The 17955-nt window shown below is 45.4% G+C and overlaps 1 protein-coding gene and 1 long non-coding RNA gene across 7 annotated transcripts in view; both read left to right on the top strand.

Annotated features, from left to right (window-relative positions):
* The first annotated feature begins 2463 nt into the window (after nucleotides 1–2463).
* LOC132327305 (uncharacterized) lies at nucleotides 2464–13432 on the top strand. The gene is made up of 2 exons (XR_009486514.1): nucleotides 2464–10685; nucleotides 10996–13432. It is a non-coding gene; the product is annotated as an uncharacterized LOC132327305 (long non-coding RNA).
* A 1190-nt stretch (nucleotides 13433–14622) lies between these two features.
* The window catches only part of THRB (thyroid hormone receptor beta), a 154905-nt gene continuing 151572 nt past the window's right edge, over nucleotides 14623–17955 (top strand). Inside the window, exon 1 of one of the 6 annotated variants that reach the window (XM_059846306.1) lies at nucleotides 14623–14676. The gene's annotated coding sequence lies outside the window, so the exon portion shown is untranslated. Of the gene's footprint in view, nucleotides 14677–14868; nucleotides 14920–17955 lie in introns of those variants that run through there. The other 5 variants (XM_059846360.1, XM_059846344.1, XM_059846316.1 and 2 more) reach the window with 5 other exon arrangements.

Here is a 17955-nt window from a genome sequence, read left to right as displayed (position 1 = left end):
GGCCTTGTCTACTCTAACATGCTTCCCAGTTCTTCCCAGCTCCAGCCAGCTGCATGTTCCTATCTGGTCCTTCAGCAAAGAGAAATATAAAACTGCATCAATAGTAAAATCCTGTATAGTTCAGATCCATTCTTTTGCTGCTGGATGGAACTATAGAGATTCTATAAAAAACCCAGGAACTTAAAATGTACCTCAGGAAAGGTCTTGAAGACATTCTTCTTTCCTGATGGTCACTGTCCCTCCTTGTGCTGCTGACTACAGCACCCCTATCAAATGTCCAGCTTGCTTCCCTTGACCTGCTCTGTTAAGGTGAAGTTTGTCCTTACTCGCCTTCACCTTGCTCCTTTGCCATTGGTTTTTTGATTTTATTGTCATCACTCCCCTCACCTTCTCTCATTAACAAAGCATGGAACAGCATCTTTTGTTGGCTTCCTACAGTCCTAGCCTACAGACACCCTTCTATACAGAGCAGCTGGACTTACAGGACACTTACGTATCCTTGCTAGATGAAAATCTCTAACTTTGTATAAAAATGAATAAAGGTAATTCAGTTCATCAGCCCTAGATATTTTAAAGTACATTACTTTTTTCTCTCTAGAGTAAGAACTGTCCTTCTTCAGGTCTCTAGAATACATTGAAACTTTTCTAGACAGCTGATCATTACAGTGGGTTCTGAATTTGATCCACAGACATGATATGGGTAGACCCTGTAGCAGTGCGCTGCCAGGACTCAGGACCAAATTCATGTTTGTTTAAATACATGGCACATTTCACCTGGATTATGAGGATTTATACTTTTTTTGAGTAAAAAGTACTCTTCTCCTTTAGTGAAGACTTGAAAACACTGAACTGTGTATAGAAGTTATATTTTAATGTATTTCAACATGCTGAACTTAAATAGTTGTTTTATTACTTGAAAAGAAAATCCCAACTGGCTTTGTAGGATTGTAATTCACTGGCAACATCTACATATTAGCTGAGCAGAAACATGATGCAGAAAGCACTGATACACAATCAGCACGTGCTATCCCATTTTCAGAGCAAAATCACATTATAGAGTAACTGTGCTCTAGAAGCTTAAATACTAACTGGGATGGGGCTTTAATCCTTTTACTCTCCCGTCTCAGCTGCGATATTATGAGGCTGTCTAGTCAAATTATTGTATCCCCTAGTAGGAGTCCTGTGGGTGCTTCTCTTATTTCTACACTTATAATGCAGGCAGCACTGTGCCACCTAAACTACGTCCTTGTGTCTTTTTATTTCCTTTTATACTTAATCAAATGTAAAAATTGTCCGTAGAGACGTGAAAACCAGAAAGAAGCAAGACATTGAAAAGGTGTAAACGAAACGGATGTCTATTTTAGCAGATCCGTAGGTCAGCCTCCACACCTGGCCACTGGTGAACAGGGGTGAGAAGGAAAAAAACTTTAAAAAAAAAAAAAAAAACAAAAAAACACAACAAACAAGCTTCTTTGCAATCTGTAAGACAGATTGCAGTGTCCACGACGTGTTTGCAAAACCACCTCCAACGAGCCCGGGCGCAGCGGCCGCTCTTACGCAACCCGCGGCTGCCCTGCTGGGCGGCTCTGCGGAGCGCGGCTCGGCGCCGAGCGGCGACAGCCCTGAGCGCTGCCTCGGCACTTCGCCGCTAACCACAGCACCGCCCGCACCGCTCCAGCCCGCCGGACTTAACACAATTCGTTCGCCGGCGGTTCTGGCCGTGCAGAAAGGGTGCGTTCCCGCGGAGAGGTGGCCCTGCGCAGGGCGCTGGGGCCTCCCTCCGCCGAGCGACAGGGGCGCTGAAGGTCCCGTCCCCTGCCGAGCCGGCAGAAGCGCTCAGGAGAGGCGTGAGGAGCTCCGGGACCCTGCGCTGTGCCCAGCGCTCCACGCCATCCCGGCGCGCAGCTCCGCAGCGCTCCCTCGGCCCCGGCGCTGCCCGCTCTGCTCCACTCCGCCCCGCTCCGCTCCCGGCTGCCTCCCTCCGCAGGGAGAGCCGCCCGCCCGCCTGCCCGGCCCCCCCGGCCCCGCGTCCCGCAGCCGCCCCCCCGCGGGGTCACCCGGGGACAGCGCCCGCCTCCCGCCGCAGGAAGCGCCGCAGCCGCCCCGGCGCCTCCCGCTCGGCGCTCGCCTGTGGCAGGTGAGACTCGCCGCGTCCCTCCCCGCTCCCCCGGAGGCCGCCCCGCACGCTCTCCCCGCCGGCCGAAGGGACGGGGCCGGGGGGAGCTGCCCCGGGCCGGCGTGTGGGGCGGGAAGCCCGAGCGGGGGTTCCGCAGGCGGGCCGGGCGGGGGTCCGGGCGGCGCTCCGCTGCCGGCGCTGCGCCGGGGCGGCCGCGCACGGCAGGGATGGAGCGGCGCCGGGCGGGAGCGGCGCCGCCGACCGCCCCCGCAGCCCGGGCCCGGCCTGCCGCCGGGGCGGGGAGGCCCCGGTGTGCCGCCGCCCGGGCAATGCCGCTCCCTCCTCTTCCCAGACCTGCCGGGGCTCCCCTGCCGGCCCCGGGCTGCCCGCGCCGGCCAGGACCGGGCTAGAGCTTCAAGGGCAGCGTCAGCTGCTGAGTGTCTCCCGGCCCTGCGTTTTGCCAGACGTATTTACTGGCTACACGGGAAGAAAATAGGCTCCAGGAAGGGCTACGTCGTGTTTGCTGCTTCTGCAGAGTTCATTCCACCCCTGGGAACTGCTCAGACCTCGCAGGAGGGGCCGGGCTGCTCCGTAGGGAATTCAGGCGCTTTCCCTGCGCGGCGCGTGTGGGAGCGCTGAGCTCAGCTGGGATGGCAGCATGGGAGATGTCTGGGAAACCCTAGGGAGTTCGGGTCACAGATGGCAGCGGCCGCGTGTTATCATTCCAGACTGCACTCTGTGACCGGCTGACAAATTGGAACAAGCTGTAAGAACCTCTCTGCTAGTGTAGTAAGGCTGTTTGCTAATCGTACTTGTGGATCATTTTTTTAAAGGGTGCTACTGGCCTAAGTCAATGCACCTCGTGCAAAAAAACAGAGTTGCATAGGGTGCTCTGTGGGATGCTTCTGCTGTAGTGATGTAAACAAACTAACACAGAATATTATGTGGGAAAAGGAATATGGAGTAACTTAAGTCCTGCAGCAACAGGTGGCAGAGCTGAGGGGAAGAAGAGAGTGCATGTCCTGTCTCTCTGTCTTGCATGTCTGTCATAGCAAAATCTTCGTCCTTTAGGGATAGGGCTTTCTCTCACCAAGACAGCGGCAAAACACGCGGCGAAGGGATCGCTGCCGTCGCAGGAGTTCGCTCTTGCTGGTCATGCAGCATGGAGCAGTTGTGCCCTGGGGCAGTCAGGAGGCGGTGAAAAGCGGAAAGAGCCTCAACAAAAAGCAAGCTCTTGCAGAACATATCCGATAATCAAATCACAGTTCTTTCCCACCTTAAAGATTGTTCTTTCCCCCCAGAAAATATACCTGAAAGAAAATACTTAAGGGTACTGAGGCACTAAACCAGTGGCAAAGGAAAACAGAAAGATGCTGTGTATCGTTAAAAAAAGTTCACAGCGTCAATCTATGCAGGCAAATTTGCCAAAAGGGGTAAGACTTGCTTAATGATTTAAGGCACAACAGCATACTTGGCTACAAAAGATTAAGGTCTTGGCCTTTCTCATTGAATCAATAAACATAAACTGAAAATAGACAGATTTAATATAAATTTATACTGAGCAGTTGAGATAAAACTTGAACAGAATAAATGAGAAGGCATTGTTAGGAAAAAAGGCTTGGGAAATGGTATCAGGATTTATTAGGGAAATGAAGAAAGACATATTGTCTCAGATTTAAAAAGGAAATCTCTTAAAAAATGAGGCCTAGCAGAAAGAAAGAAAGAAAGAAAGGGAACCTGCTAATACAACAATACTTTGTTTTCATGGAAAAAGCAGCAATGAAAAAGTTTTGAGAAAAAGAAAGGGCCAGGAGAAAAAGTTAAAAGAAATGTCTTTGGTAATGATGGAAACTTGCTATTAGAAAGAAATTGAAGTTCTCCAGGTAATATAAACATTTTAGAAAGTAATATCGAAGTAAGTTGACTAGCTTAAGAGAAACAAACAAAAAGGACATGGGATAGTATTACTCAGAAGGAAGCTGAAATGCAGGAGATAAATTGCATTAATTTTCACCACACAAATTGTCACAATCTGGAGATCAACCCAAATAAGACACAAAAAGAGGTAGCTTGCAGAAAAATTGTGGAAATTGTGGAAAAGGATTAGGAATAGAGAGTGGAATCAGAGCATAAGTAGATAGCTGAACTGCTACAGGTGTTTCTGGAGACTTTTATATGGGAGGGAAGGATGCCACACTGCTGTCCTAGGGAATTGTGAGCTCATTTTGCTAAGTGGATGGCAGATAAAGCTAGAACCCCAGACCCTGAGACTTTACCATTTTATCTTCTTGGTACGTGAAGATACTTCAGAGAAACATGAGACATTCCTAAATGTACTATGGGCTGCACTTCCAGAAAAAGGACTGAGCAGGAAAACAGCTGATACATGATGATGTATCTGCCCTGGCAGGGGATGTCAGAAGAAAGGCCAAGAAAGTTAAGGAGGAAGACCCGAAACTCCCTTATGGAGCATTGAAAACCAAAGCTACTTACAGAAAATGCAGATTTTATATACACCTGAAAGAAAGGCAAAAGATTGTGATGTGATTTCCTGGAAAGTTTACCAGCTAGAAGGGGCAACTGTGATAAGGGCTGAGGTTCAGCCGCTCTTGTACAGCAGCACGTACACAGCTATGAGGTAGGTTGTGTTACAGGATGTCCTGCAGACCAGGAACAGCCTAATAACTATCCTGTACCAAGCTGGGCTTTCTAGGCCATGACAGACCAGCATTTTATGTAAAGAAAGGAGGCAACTAATTTCTTCATCTACCCGAAGGAAATGTGGAATTTTTAATGGGGTGTTTGACACCGTAACAGAAAAAAACCCCAAAACAAACCATGAATAAAAAGGAAGGAAAGCTTTTGTAGAAGGACAAATGTAACAATGTGGTGCAGTTATGAGAATATAGACAGCTAAAGAAAAGGCATTACATAAATAAAATTAGAGAAAAACAGACTAAAATCCCTGACCTTTCCAGGTTAACAAAGCAATTCAGCCCCATTTGCAATCAGACTTAAATAATGGCAGTCATTCTAACAAAAGTTATCTTACATTAGGATACCTTCTCACACAAACTTAACACTTAGGTCTGACCTTGGCTTTCTGAATATGGACCAGTTTGTTTTTACTGTTTTTATGACATTCTTAACACTTCCATTACAATTATTCCATTTGCATTTCAAAAAATGTGCTATGGAGGGGAAAACAATAATATAATTCCCAATCAGTTCTGTCCCTGCAAGTTTAGCAAAATGCAAGGGAGAGCACATGGAACTTATGAAACCCAAGGAACCTATGGAACTTAGTCTGAAAGACAGATAGAGATAGGCAGGATCTTCCAAACATTTCCTGGTTTTTATATTAATGGACTAATAAACCAATAATGGGAGGAAGAAAAGGATCAGCACAAAACTTTCAACATATTAGCTAATATGATGCACTTGTCTGACATATAGTGTCTATAATTCAAATGAGATACTGGGGCTACATTATATGAGTTCTGTCCCCTTCTTAGGTGAATTAAGTTTTTAGCCATAGTTAATACATGTTAGGGGGTTTGGTCTAGCTGTTTTTGGAAAACAACAGAACAAAAAAGCCACATGGTTACTTCAGAGAGGTGTTTTCCTTTAGCTTCCTAGAGACATACGCAAGAGAAGCCCTTGACTCTCTTCTGTATGACTAGGTCCTGGTGGTTAACCTTGATCAAAAACATGGTAAAGTGAAACTACAGGAACTTTACCTGTTCTCCTGGTGAAGGTAAGGAGATTTTTGTTAAGAGGTTTGATTTCTGAATGGCAGGTAACTGTGTCAGGCACGAGTCGAGGTAATGTAATACTTGGTGTTGAGATAAAGTGCAGAGATCCTGTTTGTAAACTAGCCAGTGGAAGATCAAATGACAAAGAAAACTGAGTAGCTAAAATGCATAGGAGGACTTTTAGAGGGTTCTGAGTCTCAACATTGCAATTAAAGAGCATTGGAGTGGAAAATGTTGTAAATAACTCCTATGACTTAGGCAAAAATATGTCACATAACACCACCTTTCTAATTTTGTTGGGATAATGGCAGGTTAATAAAAAAGTAGAAGGGGACTGTAAATAATTAAGTAAGTAAGTAAATAAATAAATAAATAAAACCCAACTAAATAACTAACTATGGTAAAGTAGGGACCACCATGTTATGAAATGGAATTTGAAACTTAGACTCTGCTTACTATATCTGTGCATGTTTTGTTCTCCCTTACTCTGTCCAGGTTATATGGATTTAAGTTCATTTACAGTGATGTTTTTTAAAAATTTAATTACTGGTCTTCACAGTAAGGATGAATGAGTTATTTACTGTTTTGAGATATTACAGGAGATGTACTTAGGATCTGAGATCTGTCCAGTCCTCTGGGATTTAGATGGATGATCTCATTAGGTTCAGAGCCACGCAGTAAGTCCAGAAATATACAGATGCTAAGCATAATGCAAAATCTTAATTATTGTTTGCAGTTAATTAAAATGCTATTTTTGTTTGTTTTGCCTCCCTCTGGCATCTTCAAGTCCTAATTAATTCTTAACTGTGGGAGGTGGGATTAGGATTGGCAGCAAAACACACCTCAAACAGCCCACCAGCACCATAGGGCTGTACGTGCAGAAGTTCTGCCGAAGCAAAGATCACATTCTTGAGAAGTTAGATAAAGGTCGCTATTGTTCTTGCCGCCAAGATTATTTTTATCGCATTGTCAACATAGTTGTTAATGTGCAAACACGCAGGTGAGATACAGAACACACCAAACTCATAAAAAAGGCGGAGATGTTGTATGCACGTGCAATCAGAGCACTGGAGATGATTTGCACATAAAAATGCTGAGGGGGAGCAAGTGTTCGCTTGACAGAGTAAGGAGCTGGCTGGCACTGTTCCTTGTGGTGAACTGCTTGGTGACATTTATGGCGCTGATAAATAAAATTTGTGAGCAAATATCATTAATTGATGCAGTTCAAGGAGTGGCTGTCTGGCACGTTTCTATGGAGGTGGTAATTCAGGTGCATAACCAGAGCAACACTGAGGGGTTTTGGATTTTGTTTTGTTTTGTTTTTTTCTATAATGTTGCAGTTGTTTCAGAGTACAATGAGATTTTTTGGCTTAGAAGTGCTGCTGTAATTGGTTTCTGGGACTTTCTTGATTTGACCTAATTGGACATTTTGAAAGGTTGCCAAAGTACAGGGTAGGATTTTGCCAGTTTTCCATCAATGATTAATAAAGCTCATTTGGCGGATCAATTAGAGGTTCAAAAAGAAGATTTTGCACCAGAATTGTTATAAAACAAATGAATTCTATTTTATTAGTGGACATTTTCAATGTTGAATGATGAAAAACTTTGCTATAGTGAACAGTAAAGGCACTTTTTTTTTTTTTTTTTTTAATAATTTCCTCCCTTCAGGTTATTATTATGTTATTTCAGTAATTCTATCATCAGGGTGGGGAAGCACTTTAATTCTGGCTTGTAGTGATACTTTTGGCAAAATTCGAATTGTTGTTTTTAAAAAATCATTAGACTATTAAAGAGTGGTTTAAACAGGTAAGATTTCCTGAAATGTTTATTTCCTTTTCACAGTGCTTGAAGTTTAAGTAGCAGCTTTCTAAAAGTCTTTAGAAAAAACAAGTAACCGCTCTTGGTGTGTCTGAAGACCTAGTGAATTTAAAGGCATGAAGTGATATGTTTGGAGGAAGGAAAAGCTGGTAGTGTATGCCATCATCAGTTTCTAATCATCCCAGCTCCTCCCCAAGGTCTCGTTTTCATAAAGATAATTTAAAAGCAAGTGGTTCAGCCTGTCTCTGTGCATTTATAATTTGTTTGTTTCCCTAGTGCACAAGTACAGATTTGGTGGATTGTTTTTTCTACAGTCAGAGGACTGACTAGGGTGAATAAGTTAACAAGCAGGAGGCTCCTGCATGTTGGAATTAGCAACTTATCTGTCTCATCCATTGCTTGTTTGTTCATGTTTTGCTCATTCAGATGTATCCTAAAGAAATGAGATACCCAGCTATTACAGAAGTGCTAGTTTCTAATTTGTTCCAGGAGTTCATAGCCGTGGGTCTGAGCACATCAGGAAGGACCTGTAGGTGTGTAGGTGTTTCCATACCACTTCTCATTGTATTTGGGTCATAAGCAAGTTTTTAATCTTCATGTTATTGGGTTTCAGCTGACCGGGTATCTAAAAAAAAGTGTAGCACTGCAATGCCATGCTATGCTATGCTATGCTATGCATAGCTATGCCATGAGTTGCTATATTTATTCTTTAGAAGTCAAGCAAGAGCTTTTACTGAGGCACTTCCCTCTGCAAAGCTTTATGCACACCAGGTAACACTGCCACTCTGCTGCAGTGCTTGAAGGTCACTTGAAAAGCCAGAGTTTTGACTAAAGTGGGACTCTTCTTTCTTCTTCCTACAGAGGGATTTTTCAAGCTGGCCTCCAAAGTACCTTCTGGGATTCCTGACAGATCAGGTTTTTTAGGGGAGGGAACTGCTTCTTTTGCAGACACTATTAGCATAAATATCGCAACATGAAGCCCATAATCACACTCAGAGGACATTTTCCTCTTGTATGTCAGGCAAACTGAGTTTAATTTGGCATTTACTGAAATATGACTGTTGAAAATCTACCAGCACTGCATTTTACACTGAGCAGGTATATATACTACACTGTGTGCTACGCTTGGGGCAAAAAAATGGCAACCCATTCTAAACTAATAGAATTATAGCGCTATCCATTAAAGCATTTCTGCTAGCACCAGGGTAATATTTCTGTTCCAGTTCTCTCAAGAGAATTTAGGAACCAAAATACTTCCATGAAAACTCTGTGCATATTTCCAAAATAATCCAGAAATCCAGCTATGAATGGATTCAGGATGAAGATGGTAATGTGATCTCATTTGTTGCGTGTGTTGGACCTTCTAAAATAAAGCTTAGCAAAATACTGCTAAAGCAACAGTGGAGAATGAATGGGAACATTATAGAGCATTATTTTGAATGTTTTTACTTACTGAAATGAGTAGATGACCTCATCCTCTCCAGAGTAGAGATAGCAGGCTTCTACTCTCTGTTCTGAACTTAGTAGAGAGATTGAATCTCAATTCCTAGATTTTGTTATTTTTACTCTAAGGTGGAGGTTGTTTCCCAGCATGTCTATGTTTCTTGCTCTCTTTTCCATAGTAATGATTGCTTACGAAGAACAAGTTGGTTTAGAATAGGACGAGCTGCACGATCCCTCAATTAATACACCCACCCACCTGGTAGTTGAGCTCCATATGGTCTTGGATTAGGAAAGAGAGAACTTGCAAAGCTCTTGCTTCTGTCAGGCCTCCAAAATCAAGACTCTCCCCAGTGTGTTTTAGCTTTGCCTCAGAGTAACCCAGTTATAATTATTCCAACTGAAGGAGCCTTTCCAAGCCCTAATCTTTTAACTGAAACCGATGTGGTTTGGGACAAGGGATCTGGTTTCAATAGGACATCTACACATCTTCCCCCTCCACCTTCTCTCCCAGCTGTGTTCACTCTTCGTTTGATTCTTCTCAAAAGAGATGTCCCTTGTCCACTGCTGAAAGGGAAGCCTTTGGTGCTGCCACAACCACTTCAAACTAGAGGCTTTACTGCAGGCTAGTTAAATGCTATTTCTTCTTGCCTGATGGGCTGTCATTGCTAGTGTGCTCCCTGACCATCCCATTTGCCATGATGGAAAAGCTACAGATCTGAGCTACTGAAACCTGTCATTTGTCATCTACTTTTTGCATTAAAATTAATTTATTAATTTCAAGTTGCTTCTGATATGTATTTTTGGAAAATACAAACTAAGGTCCACTGTCATGAAATTTGGAGTCATGACTCATTAAAAAAATCATCACAGATGGCACTAGGACAAGAATGGTCTTGATGATCTGTATAGAGAATAAGAAGAATGAACTACTGGTTTTGTTTACTCCAGTAACCCATCTAGCCCAGTTGCCCCTGGCTGATGAGTAGAGGATGCTTGCAAAAAGACTGGAAGAAATAGAAAAAGTGTAGGATTTCCTAACTTCTGGCAGTCAGAGGATATGGGAATTTCCTAAACCAGAAATTTCACTGGATTGCATCATCATGTTTATTGGCCATTGATGGGCTTGTCGACCATAAATTGTCTGATCTGTTTTGAACTTTCTTGAACCTCCACATCATCCTTTGATAACAGTCCAAATAGCCTTTTTAAGTAAAAGAGCTTTTGCAATAAAAAGGAGAACATACACAAATTCCTGTTTAGTCTGGAAGCTGGCTTCTGTCTAGGAGAGCTGAGACCTATTTTTCCCAATACTTTCTTGCTGCAATTTAGAAACAAAATAATTTTTTAGAAACATAAAATATTTTTTTTTAAATAATTTAATCTTACTGTTTTCTTTCAGTTCAGATTTTTTTGCCTGTGTTCATTTGGTTTTGTGGACTGAGCACTAATTTCCTGTGTCATGTGCAACCCTGCATAACTTCAAAAAAATTCCCTGCTGTGTTTTTTCATGACAGATCGAAAATGGATATGAACTGTGTGTTGGAGGTTAGAGTGTGAGTCCAGATTTGTTTTCTCTCTCTTTTGCTTTCCTTCTTGTTATTTATTTTTCTTTCCTATTTGTCTCAATTTTCATTCATTTCTCTTCAGTTCTCAAACGTCCGCTCTGGTTCCCCTTGAATTCTGGTGGTAGGATGGAATTGGATCTATGTACAAAAGCAAAGTATTATTACATTAGGTTATTTTTATATTCCCCAGAAATCTTGAAGCAGACATATATTACACTGTATTGGAAAATGGAAAATGAAGAGGAAAAGAAAGAGTATATAGTTCTACTGGTTTATTTTCTATATTTTTTTTCCCTAGGAAATGGATATTTGCCCCAGACAAAGACTAGAGGATGTTGGCCAAATACCTTCAGTTAACACCAAAATGTTTTGAAGTGTTTCATGGCCTTTAGAGAAGATTGGCCTCAGTTAGCATTAATAATAAATGGAAATTAATCTAAAGTCATTGTAGTCACGCACTGTCCATCAGTTTTGTTGTGTGTTTAAGCACTGCTTATCCATCATTTAAAGAGGGACTCAACAGGATGCTTTCCTGCTGTGCTGACTCACTCTGGTAGTCTAAAAATGAAAAGGGGCATGTATGCTTCCTGATTTTCACATTCCTTTTAACACTTTTAAAACAAAATGTTTTGGATTCTCTTTGTCTGCCAAAAGGTGAAGTTTTCATTTAATCAGCAGACTGGAGTAATTTTGAAACTGCTGTACTGTGATTGTTTTCATCTTTAATCACCGTGTCCTTGTGTACTGTAGTACTCAGGAAGTAAGAGGCCTGGGAAATTGCAAATAAACCCCATATCTCTTTTAAGACCCTCCTTCAGAAAGTGATTAGAGGGTCCCCTGCCCACCAGATAATGTGTGCTAGGTGGTCAGTGATTCAGCTTAGCTCATATTTAATTGCCCGTGCTCTCTGCCTGCTTGTGTACAAACAAATTAAAAATGGAACAGGTGAGGTGTGTAGTACTTCTGAGAAAAACACAAAGTCATTTGCATCAGAACTGATGTGCCAAACAACCACTCTAAAATCAAAGATCTGTAGAGCAAAACAAACCAACCAGTAACAAGGAAATCTGGTAGCTCATGTCAGATGCACAATGTCCATTACCCTTAGAAAGCCCAAAGAAACTAAAGCTCTCCCCTGCCTGCCCAGCCCTGAGGTGTGAAAGCCAGACAAAAATTTCTTAGGGGCAAAAGTAAATTGAGAGCAATAAAGGATAAAAAGCTGAAATCCACCAAAGTACCAAGCTAATGTTTTGTGTTAAAATGCAAAAGAAAGAATATGGTTTCATTGACAAGAGCCTTATGCCCAAAAGGCGTACAGGTTCCCTTCCAGTTTATCTCAGAGCTGGATACATCCTAGGCACACCTGGACCAGCTATCAGGCATTTGATGAGGTCAGTGTTAGGTCACTTTATGACTGAGGGGAAGTTTCTGGCTCCTGCATTTGTGAACTAAGTCACAGGCTGATGCAGTTGGAAATTGTGTCTGTACATGACCTGAACTTTGCTTCTCAGAGAGGAGGAAAATGCTGTCATCACTGTCCTGGTACAAACTATGTGCTGCCTCCTCTGCTCCTCCCTCTCTCTTTAGTGCCTGCTCCGGGTCAGACAGCACAGATACTGCAGGATTTTGGAGGCTCTTTGACATGTCCTGCAGTTGTACTGAACCCTTATTCCAGGCATAGGAAAAGCATTTATGTGAATGCATGGTAGTCACAGCACATCCCTGAAACTCAAAGAGAATAACAGGACCTTTCCTTGAGCCAGACAGGAGTGGTGTTTCAGGCACAGGGTGGGGGAGGCATTGATAGTGAAAGTTGCAGAGGGCTTAAGGTCCTGGATTTCCCAAATCTGGGGACTTACAGTTCATATGCAAGTATCATCTTCTGCCTAAGCAGATTGAAGGGAAACTGTGGTCATATGAGGACCCAGGAGCATCTGTCCTCATGCAAAGCAGGTGCCTAGAGGAACACTTCAAAATACTTTGACATATCAATTCCAAAAGATGCAGGGAATTGGAATCAGAATATCAGAGGAAGCCGTACCTCTCCAGTATCCACAAATATTTGCTCTTGCCATCAGTGAACGGTGTTCTGTGTCAGTTTCATTCGATGGGGATGATGACACATTTTACGGCTCCCATTCTCACCGTCACATGGCTTTGTGTCCCTGCATTTTAGTCATTTCAGAGCAATGCATCACCACCCCACTGGCTCATGCTGCGCTCTGTGTTTAGCAGCACATATTTATGACATGGGGAGTGAAGAATGAAGTCTAACTCAAGTCCTTAACTAACCCGTAAGCAAGGGATTAACTGCCTACTGCAATCTTTTACTAAGTATTAATCACTTAACATTATTTTCATTTTTTTGAAATTTTTTTGCTTCCTTAGTATGTCAACACACAACTGGGTTTGAAATCACAATGTTTGAGGGACTGTTGATACACTGCTGTCGTTAGCCTGACAAGGGAAGGAAGAAGTACATCTGGATGGGCTACAGCTATCAAGGTTTGCTCTTGCTTTACAAACCTGTCTTCCTGGCTGTGGTAGAGTTAAAAAAATAATTACAAGTTTTTCAAAGGATCACCCACATACACATGGTATGAGAGCTCTTTTCTTTGTTGGTTTCATTTTATTTGTACATGACTCACTCTTGGCAAAATGACTGAGCCTCATGAGCCTGTAAAAATTCTGTTTGGATTAAATGATTTGCATTAAATGATTTATAACTGCAAGAAGGCTTTAATATTCCTGTAATTCCTAAAGGAAAAACAAACTGATCTTATTCTTTCAAGTAGCTATTGCTTTCACGCCTGTTACTTCAGACGCCATCTTACTCGCTCAAGCTGATAGCTGCTAATGAGACTCTGGGTACTTCTTCCTCGCTTTCCCTGTCTCATGAATTAGAGATGGGTGGTGGGGATGTACTGTCATTTTTTTCTGAGAACATTCTTCTGAGCGTGACTGAAGGCCAGGAAACCTACAGCCTCCCAGACCTGCTTGCCTTGCTAAGAGCAAGGAGCAGCATTTGTGCTGACCTGAGGTGGGGTGATCATGTTTCTGAGACCCAATTTACCCCGGTTTTGTAGCCCAGAGGCCCATCAGTCTTCATTTTCCTGTCAGAGCCGGTGTGCTGGTTACAGCTACCTCATTCCTGACTCCTGCATGGATTAGCTGCCCTCACACCCTGACCCCTTGGTTCCCCAAGCTCAGAGATGGGGGGCAAGGGGAGAGTCCTGACTGGGCATCCCTGCAGAGAGGGGACTGCCAGCCGCCGGCAGCCACCGAGGCTTCCCGCACCCTTGGGATAGAGCCTCGCAGCAGGGTGTGCCTGGTCAAAGCCCGTGGGAAAAGCATGCGACTCAACAGCGGGACAACCCAGCCGGATGCAGGACGTGCCATCAACAAGCCCTTTAACTTCGTGTTTGCGCAGCGCCGCGACTGCCCTGGCTGCTAACTCCAGAGGCTGAGGCGCGGCACAGTTGTTAGCGGGGGCCGCTGCCTTCGGGCCTCAGACCACGGGGAATCCTCCTCCTTTCCCGTGCCCGTGTCCCTCTGACAGGACGACCCGCGGTCAGGGGATTTTAATACTCGAAGCAGAAAAGCGCCGCGGTCCCCGCGGAGCGGCTCCCCCGCCGCCCGCAGCCGCTCGCCGCGCCCGCACCTCTCCGCCCGAGCCCCCGGGGCGAAGCGGTCACCGGCGGCGCCCCGGGGCCCGCCCTGCCGGGCACCGCCCGCGGGGCCGAGGCGCAGCTGGGGGGATCCCGGCTCCAGCGGCGCTACAAGTGGCCGCCGGGGGCGGTTTCGGCTCCGGCTCCGCCGCGGTTTCCCTCCGCCCCGCGCCCGCCTACCGGCGACCCTCTCCGCGGCGCGGAGGGGCCGCGGGGCGCGTTGCGTAACGCGGCGCTGGGCTCCGCTCCGCCGCGCGTCGCTCGGGGCGGCGGGAGGCGCGGCGAGGCGGGTCGGGTGGCCGCGGCCGGAGGTGAGCGGTGGCGGCGGGGCGGGCGGGGCCGGGCCGGGCCGGGCCGGGCCGGGCCGGGGGGGCGCAGCGAGGCGCGGCGTGTGCGCGGCCCCGCGGGAGGCGGCGGCGCAGGCGGGGGGAATCCAGGTCACGTCCGCAGCCAGACGGCGGCTGGCGGGAGGGACGCGGCGAGAGGCACCGCACCGCATCGCGCCCGGGCGGGCGGCGAGCGGCGCGGAGCAGGCGCGCCGCTGCGCTCCGCCGGTAAGTCCCGCGAGTCACCGGGCTGCCGCTCGGCGGGCAGCGCGCCCGACCGCGGGCGTGGGTGAGCGGGGGGTGCCGGCTCCGCAGGTTGGCGTCCCGGAGCGCCTCCGGGGAGCTGCGGGGCGAGCGCGGGGGAGCCGAGCCGCGCTCCCCGGCCGCTCACTATATTTAGCCGTCACCGGTGGGGAGAGCGGCGGCAGCGGCGCGCAAACGCTGCCGGGGACAGAGCTCCGCTGGCCCGTCGGGGCGCCGCCCGCCCGCCCGCAGCAGCAGCAGCAGCAGCAGCAGCAGCAGCATCCGGGGGTGGTGGGGGGCGAGCGGCGGCGCGGCCCGGCGGGGAGGGCAGGGAGGGAGCCGCGGCACCGCCGGTATTCATCACCGCGGGGGGAGCGGCGGCGTGCGCGGCTGCCGGCGCTTCCTGATTTATTTATGTTTGCAGCATAGGTGGTATTTCCCCGTTAAGGGTTTATCCATTGAAGTTTTCTATTTGGCTTTCTAAAGCGGCGGCGACAAGAACGACAGAAATCCGCGAAGTTAAAAAGCCAAATGTGTTAATTGTTAACTGAATAGAGACGAGGAAGGCTTGTAGTGGGTGGATTGATCAGGCAGCGTACGAGTAAAAAGGAAAAGGCAAAATTGTCAGCGAGGTGCCGGTAGGATGGAAGGATCGCACCTGTTCTGCTGAGTGGTAGGAGCCCCGTAGCCCCGTGGTCCCCCGAAACCTTATTTATCCTCCTGTGGTCCGGATGGAGGAAGGCGAAACACAGGTTAAAAATGCTGTAATAAATACCAGGTCTGACCAGGAAGGCAAACGGGACATTTTTTTCCTACAGTATAAGCCGTGTTCCCTTTAGTATTTTAACACAAAGTTGGTGCATTCGAACTGAGCCATCTGCTAGTTATAGTAACATATTTAGCGTTTATTTACAAAACTTAGTCTGTCATAAATATATGCTTGCATAATTGATAGACTGGATATTTTTATAAAAAATGGTTTGTTTTCCTTTTACAGTTCAGTACTACTTGTGTGTTGAGACAATTTTCTAGATTTTCTGGTTCCTGTGTTCCCTTCTGAATAAACATTTGTGAAGAAAAACCAAAACAACAGAGCAAAGGGTTTGCTCTTTTACAAGAAATTTCTGTAATAACAAGGTAATTTTCAGGAGATTTTACCATAATCAATGCAGTTGCATTGGTTAGTTGCATTGCCTCACAGAGAGGCTTGAGCTCTGTCCCTTACTTTGAACTCTAAATATCACAGCTATCTGAATGTGTAGCCATTTTTAAAGGGAAGAACCTGGAGGAAATCACTGGAAAGTATAGCCCTTCACTTTCTCATAGAACAGCTGTTTAAGGTGCAATAACAACAAAAGTTTTGTGAAACTGTGTTTGCCTACTTCCTTCCTGACAAGTCTTTTTTTCTTCTCTGCCAACTGGCATGAAATTGCCCTTCATATTAGTCCCAGGACCCTTAAATTAGTCTCAGCCTTCTTCCAGTTTATTTGAATTGGTGACCTTTGGATGAGCTGGTGTGTTCCATTGTTACTTGCTAATGATGGAATAATCTAGTCCTGACGTACCAGTTGTGAAACCGAGGGCGCTGCTGCTGGATGGAAATTCAAATGTCTTATGGCTCCATGGTGGAAAAGGCAGAATTTAGCTGTGGTTTTCATCTGCTTTTAACTCTGTGGACTCTGATTTCCAGAACTGAAAGGGCTTGAACCAAAGTCTGTTAGAGTTGGTGGAAAATCTGCCATTGATTTTTACTGGTTTTGGATAAAGTCTTGTATGAGCTGGTGTTGAACACATCATGGCTACTCCAAATTGTTCAGTCCTTTTGAAATTCTTTGCATATCCAAGTCATTATGTAAAGTCAATTTTTTTGTGTGCTGTCTCTCTCTGTGAGAATGTTCTTTTGCTTAGTAGAAAGTGGTGGTGTTTTTCTTTGCTCTCTTACACGCTACAGCAATAATTTTATTATCTGATTATTTCCTATTATCTGAGGATGACATGGGTGATTTTGGAAAAATTGAAAGTGCTTTTGCTGAAGGCTGCTTACACTGAAGACAGGTTTCTTCAGGTATTTTTCAAAGACCTTGCAGAAGTGGGACATCTTACATCATAAGACAAGCTTTCTCTGTTGTCCATGTTGTACTTCCCTTGTCCGGTATAAATGGTTGTTTGCTGTCTTTTGTGTTTTTTGGTTTTTTTCTTACAAATGTGAAGGGGAGAAAGTTGTTAGTGATAACAGATACTGGTGTTCTGTGAAGAAGCTTGCTGAATAACACACACCTGTGGTAGGCATATATCCTCTCCTGGCTTCCCTGTTGTTGATGATGAGCAGGATTTTTCCTCTTGGCTATATGTAAAACCCCAGCCAAGAGAAAGTGGGGAGGAGAAAGACTGCTAAACTTAAATCATGGAAGTTAGTCAGAGTTTGTTGTCTAGTGTAGCCTGTCTTGAAATTTGATTCTGTTTGGAAGGGAGTCAAGGGATGAAACCTCAAAAAAACCCACCTGATTTGAGGCAGGACGTCCTCCAGCAAGAATCTCATTTGCCACCGGAAGGGTGAGACCAGGAATTTTGGCTCCTTGGAAAAGGAAATTCTGGAGCTCATTATCTCTCCACCATCATATTCTGGTTTACTGATTTGGGGTTTGCTTGTTACTTAAAGTTGAAGAAGGCAAAAGAGACATGCATGTGAAAGAAGCTCAGGTAAATAGGCTGAAATGAGGGAAGGCAGGTGAAACACAATTACTGTGAGACCTCATGCCTTAGATTTCCTTCTAGGACTTGGAAAGTGCTAATTTTCCCAGCCAACTAATTTGCTCTTAAATGAGAGATGGCTGTTGTGGCAGAAAGCAGAGCTGTACTGCAAGGTGCAGGGTAGCAGTGCAGAGCTCCATCTTCTCTCCATCTTGTCCTTTTTCCTGTGGTTTTTCCAACACACATGAGAATCTGGCCTCTGGAGGAAAGGTGGAGATAGTGCTGGGACACTCTCCACCTACCTGCAGGGTCTGAGGCAGCACATCCATG

This window comes from Haemorhous mexicanus, chromosome 1 (genome assembly GCF_027477595.1).
Source record: "Haemorhous mexicanus isolate bHaeMex1 chromosome 1, bHaeMex1.pri, whole genome shotgun sequence".
Classification (NCBI taxonomy): Eukaryota; Metazoa; Chordata; class Aves; order Passeriformes; family Fringillidae; genus Haemorhous; species Haemorhous mexicanus.
This window is presented reverse-complemented; position numbering and strand designations above follow the sequence as displayed.